Below are 6,390 nucleotides of genomic sequence, written 5' to 3'. Positions count from 1 at the left end.
TTTTTTGTTGTTGTTGTTGTTGTTGTGTTTGTTTGTTTTGGTTTTTTGTTTGTTTTTTAAGGCCACTGAAATGACCATCATGCAAGGGGCAATTCACCCTGATGCAATGAAAACAAACAAGAAAACAAATTAAAGTTACATAAGTGATGTTGCCTATGCTGTCGGTGTTCTCTGACTTCAATAACTTTGCTAGAAAGAGAATAATACTGCCTATAAAATAATTTTAAAAAAACTGAACAGGAACTATGATCTGGTTTTTCAGGGTCTGGGATTTTTTAAAATTTATTTACTATTTTATTTATGGGCTTTTTTATTATTATAATGTTTTTTCTTATTATTTTCTCTAAGGCAGAAAAATATGAAATTTCCAGATCTTCGCAGCAATAGAAGGTATTGGCACATCTCCTTTATAATATGCTTTGTTTAGGCTGTCTCAGACTCAGCTCCTAAATTAAAAGCTACCCATTACAGGCTGATTTTTAGAGATATGATGATTTAAATGAATCACCTGCTGAAGACACCTCATTCTCCTGATTGCCTGCAGCGTGCTCCTGGATAAAATGTGCGTCCTGAACACCTGGGGCAGGTTTCAGTTGCTAAAGTATCCAGTTCTCAGTGTATTTTATTTTATTTTTTTGTTCCTTGTAAGGGCAATTTGGAGATGGCAGATCATGTAGGACTGGTAGAGCCACACATGTCTGAAGCTGCAGGTAGGAACCCAAATGATGTGGGCAGGGAAAATGGTTTTTGGTAAATTTGTTTTTTATAAAGGTTGCCAAAATAACTCAGTAGCTTCTTTCCTCAGTGAAATCTGCAAAGGTGCAAAGTTTAATTAATTTTCTGCTAGGATTATTTAAGGCTGACCTAAAAGGAATTAAGAGGGAATTTCATTTTCTAAACTGTCTGGATTTCTCCATCCCTCCTCTCTGTGTCTTTTTTATTACATTTTTTTATTCTTCCTATGATTATTTTTTATTTCTTGCTCATTTTCTTACTCCTGCCTCCCTCCTGTACCTTTCCTACAGCTGCATTTCAGGCTCCACCTCAATTTCTTCACTCACTTCTGATTTCAACTCTCTTCTAATTTCTTTCTTTCTTACTTGGGTGTTAAGGAGCTAAATTTTATGCAGAAAGAAAGCAAACCTATCATATTGTGGAACTACATTTTCCTTGATGTCTATGGGCAAAAAATCCCCACATATACTTCATAGAATCGTCACAGGATGGTTTGGGTTGAAAGGGACTTGAAATATTGAATTTTGAGGTTGTTGGTGGTGGCTGTTTTGTGGGAACAATCATTGGATTTTGGTTGAATTTGGGAGGTGGAATTGAGCTGAGGAGGAAGGTGCAGAACCCCAAGGGTGGTGCCAGGGGAAAGAATCTCCCTCCTGGCTCCTTCTCTCCTGGCACAAATTGGGTGACAGAAATTGGGTGACAGAAATCGGGTGACATTGAGCACATTCAGCTGCACCCTGCAAGGACAGGGTGACTGTCACTGGCTTGTGATGCAAATTAAAATTTCCCCAACACAATGGGCAAGGTCCCTGTCCTGGCCATTTATCTGTGCCAGCTGTAGCTCAGCAATTTTCAGTTTGGATTGATTGCGAAGGCTTGATGAGCAAACTGAGAGGGAAAGTGCACAGGAGTTTGGTGCAGTTTGTGGGCAGCAGGGGAATGCCAATGCTGGCTTTTTGTGCTACCACTTTTATATATATATGTATGTATATACATATAAAAAAAATATATATATATAATTCATTTTTAATTTCAAATTCAAATATATATATTTCAATTTCAAAAATATATATATTTAATTCATTTAAAAAATTATTATTGGGATCACCTGCTTGATGTTTTAGGGTTAGAAACTGGGATCTGACAGTGAAAAAAGTAAGATGCACAGAGCTGAGAAGGAAGGTGCAAAGCCCCGGGCTGGGGTGTGCTCATGGAAGGCTGCAAGGAGAAAGGGAGATGGAGCATCTGTGTGTGTCCTGGCACATTTCTGTGTGCGAGGAGTGTGCCGGACTCTGAGAATCCGAGTGTTGGTGGGGATGCAGTTTACAAGTTGGCAAGGAAGGAAAATTGCCATTTGATTGTGGGGTGAACACAGGTTTGCAAATATAAGGGTTATGGGCAAAACGAGGGTTTTGTCCTCGTTTATCTCTGCAAGATGTGGCTGTGAACTTTTCAAGTTATCACTTGTAAGGGGAAGGTCAGCGACAGCTCTCCGTGCTGGCACGTTTTCCTTGTTGGGTTTTTAGCTGGAAACGATTTGGTTTAGCCTGAGACTGCAATCCTGGGAGTATTTTAGGATGTGTAGCTGTCAGGGAGCTGTAAGGGAAGCGCCCAGCACAGCGGAGCGTTCGGATTTGTCTTTTAGAAGCTTTTCCATGGGAAGAGCTGCTGGAAGTTGAAGGTTTGACACTGAAAAAGCAGCAATTCCCGTTCTGCGCGGCGGGGAATGAGGCCGGGGTGGTCGGGTGCGGATCTGCCGCTGCCTGCTGGGCGGGGTGCGGGTCCCGAACCTTCGGAACTGGGACCGGGACCGGGACCGGGACCGGGACCGGGACCGGGACCGGGACCGGGACCGGGACCGGGAGGAGTCCCGGGACGCCGCCGGGCCCGCGGGCGCCGCCTGGCGGACACAGCGCGACGGTGCAGAGCAACGCCCTCCGGTGGAGAGCGGCGGAATGGCAGCACCATTGGGGCTACAATAAATAAATGTTTATTTATTTAATTATTTTATACTATTATTTTTTATATTATTATTGCTTCTATTTTAATAGATTTATTTATTTATTTTTGTATTTTCACTCGTGTTCACGTTGAGCCTGTCACTGAACCCAAGAGATAAGGAATTTCTTGCCAATTTCTTGCTCCTACTGACCCATCCAAAACCCCCTAAATAATTTGGAGGGTTTTTTCCCCCTGCTTAGGCAGGGAATTCTTTTTGAGAAAAAAAAAAAAGAATTAAAAGATATGGGGTCTAAGGGGAAGAGAGGGGTTCTGTGTCAAATTAAAATGCATTGGGATAAGTAAATCTCTGGAACATTTCATATTCTCTCCCAGCTTGGTTTTTGTGTGATTTGCTCTTTATTCCAACTGCTCACAGGGGATTTTCAACCTTTGGGGTTAAATCGAGCTGCTGAGCCCGATAGAAAATCATGGGAGAACTCTCTGGGTTGGGCAGTGGGAGCCTCTGTGTAGTGCCATAACACAAAACAATGACAGACTGGCAGGGGAATACTGACAGTTTATTTCACAGAACAATGCAGAGTTTATTTTGATCTAGCTCTAGTTTCATCAAAAAAGTATCTTCCTCTGCTTTTTTTCCAAAAAAAAAAAAAAAAAAAGGTAGCAAATATTCAGGACAATAACAGTCAGTGCATTATGCATGAAATTTGGGTCTTTTTGAAAAATAAAATAAAGTTAATTGCGAAAACAACTCTTTGTTGGTTTGCTTTTATCACTTCCAAGCTCTTAAGCACTTAACCTTTCAATAAAGTCATCTGCAAGGATAGAAACAGAACATGCAGGTGATCACCAACAGATGCTGAGGTTTAACAACATCTCTCACTTGGCAATGACAATCCACCAGGAATGGTTCAGAACAGCACCACATCAAAGGGAGAAGCAACTTCGTTCTCAAAATACCTTCAAACCCACCACAATCTTGCAGTTCAGATTTTATGTCTAGGACATATTAGGGAAGCTTAATCCTGCTGTGCCAAGCTGCTTTCTCTGTCTGGGTTCCCTGGATTTATACCTGATTTTCAGCACCTTTGGCTGGCATTTCACACAGCAAGGAATGTTGCCCTTTTGCTCTGTCTGTGCCCAGAGCACTAAACCCTGATCCCTGCTGGGCATCTCCAGACCCTAAATACGACAAAAGAAAACCCATAACAAAGCTCAGGGGGTGGGGGGATTATATTCACATTCCTTCAAAGGTGAGCTTTCCAGCTTCATGCACCACATTTAACTTTTTAAAGCTAAACATTTCCATCTTTGCTCACAGTTTTGCTATCTTTCTTAGAGGTGGAGTGTGATGGACACATTGCCAATGTGTTCCAACAGAAATAAACCCTGGGAGGAGCATGAGGATATCAGGAATGCCCCTGAATTCCAGGTCTACCCCAACCAAACATCTGCAGGGCTGCAGGTCATTGTCCATTCCCTCACAAATGACCAAACATCTCCAGGGCTGCAGGGCATTGTCCAAGGACCTTTCCAGGGGCTGCAGTAACCCCTGACCTTCACCCTCCTCGGGAGTGCACGGGAACAGCCAGAGCATTTCTGTGCCAGCCCTGCCATCCCTGTGGCTCTGTGCCATCCCAGGGCTGCAGGGATGTTCTGGCTCTGTGTGTGTGAATGGCACTGGCCCGCAGTGCCGCGTGAAGGCAGTGGGGCACAGAGCTCAGCCAGTTTGCCATGGGATCCCTGAGTGGTTCCTGCTGCCAGGGGAGGGTTTCCAAATGTGCAAATGGGTTCTGGGTGTCACACAGGCCCTGCTGGCTGTGGGGAGCCCAGCAGAGAAAATCCCTGAGGCAGAGCTGGGCAGGCAGTGCTTCATGGCCCTGCACACATCCCTTGTTCCACAAACTCCATTTCCTGATGGGTGCAGGCCCCTCCCTGCACTTGGCTGCTTCAAGAGACGTACACAAAGCTGGGGAGTGCAGTGAAGGCTGCTGGAGACATCCTGGGGCAGCAGCACTCACATCGGGGCACCTGCACTGTGCCTCTGCTCCCCAGGAACCTCTAGGAACCCCAGAATCATTCAGGCTGGAAAAGACCTGGAGGATCTTGGGGTCCAGGCTGTGCCTGATCCCCCATGGGGGATTTTGGGTGTCCCAAAAGGCTCAGGGCAGCCTGGCCCTGCAGGAGGCACTCAGTCACAGGCATCCTTGGCCTCCACACATGGAGTTTGTGTTGGCAGCTCTTGCTGGACCCCACTGGATGTGCTAGTGTGTGAGGCAGTGTTTGCTGGGCTCTGGAGGTGATTCCTGCCCCCAGTAGCCTTTGGAAACTCCAGAGCAGCAGCATTGCCCTGCCAGTCCCTGGGGCTGCTGGGCTCATCACCTCTGGTAATTCAGGGCACCTGAGAGGAGTCAGGGGGGAAATGGGGCAGGTGGTTTGGGAAGGTTTGGGAGTTTGGGATTAAAGGAGGCTGCAGTACTGAGAGCAAGGGAGAGGAGAGAGAGAGAGAAAGCAAGGAAGAAAAAGAGAGAGAACAAGAGAGAGAAAAAAACCGGGAGAGACAGAGAGGGAGAGAATGAGGAAGAGAGAGAAAAAAAGAGAAAAAAAATGAGGGAAGGAGGGAGAGAAAGAGAGGAAAAAAAGGGAGAGAGAGAGGAAGGGAGGGAGAGAGAGAAAAAAAACAGGAAGGGGAAGAGAGATACAGAAAGAGAATAAAATAGGAGAGAAGAGAGAGGGAGGGAGGGAAAGAGAGAAAAAACTGAGGGAGATGGAGGGAGAGAGAGAAAGAGAATCAAATGGGAAAGAGGAAAAAATGGGAGAGAGAGAGAGAGAAAGAAAAAATAGAAGAGAGAGAGAGGAAGGGACAGAGAGGGAGGGAGAGAAAAAAACAGGAGAGAGAATGAGAGAAAAAAAACAGGAGAGAGAGGGAGAGAAAGAAAGGGAGAAGGAAAAACCCCCCTGGGCACGTTCCCCAGTGCCTCTCCCTTTACTGGACTAAAGCTGCAGGACTCTCTCCTTTCTGGGACAAAGCTGTGGCATTTCCTGACAGGTGGGGAATTGTCTGGGACCCTGGCACTGCCCAGCTCCAGCTCGTGGCTGGAGGGGCTGGGGGTGCCTGGCCCAGTTCGGTGCCCCCAGTTTGGGGCCAGCTCCCCTGGGTGCTCCTGGCACCTGGAGGTGCACGGGGCACTTGAGGCTGCCCAGGACACAGGAGAGGGGACATGGGGGCCAGGGGCAGGCACAGAAAGGAGCACATGCGTGTCCAGAGCGGGCACTGAGGGACAGGCAGGAAGGGTTTTGGCAAACCTCACTGCTGAGTGCTCTAAGAGCTGAAATGAGGGATGCAGGGCCCCAGGCAGCTCTCCAAAATGCAGTTTATTGTGTCCAAGAGGTTTCAGCAGCCCAGGGCTATGGGTGACAGAGCTGTGCCCACAGCTGTCAGCTCCAGCTGCAGGCAGGCCTGGAGACCCTTTGTATGTCAGGCCAGGCTTTGGTGACACATTATCCCTTACAGGGTACACAAAAATGGTCCCTGTGCCATACAGCACAGCCTGTCCTGTGCCTCACACGGACACCAGAGCCTGTCCCTGTGCCTCACAGCGCACACCCAGCCTTTGCTGCTCACACAGCCCCGGGGAGGTCGGGGGATCCCGGGACAGCCTCGGTGCAGGGCCCGCAGTGCCGGTGTGGGCCTGG

The sequence above is a fragment of the Zonotrichia leucophrys genome, chromosome 1 (assembly GCF_028769735.1).
Source record: "Zonotrichia leucophrys gambelii isolate GWCS_2022_RI chromosome 1, RI_Zleu_2.0, whole genome shotgun sequence".
In the NCBI taxonomy this organism is placed as follows: Eukaryota; Metazoa; Chordata; class Aves; order Passeriformes; family Passerellidae; genus Zonotrichia; species Zonotrichia leucophrys.
This window is presented reverse-complemented; position numbering follows the sequence as displayed.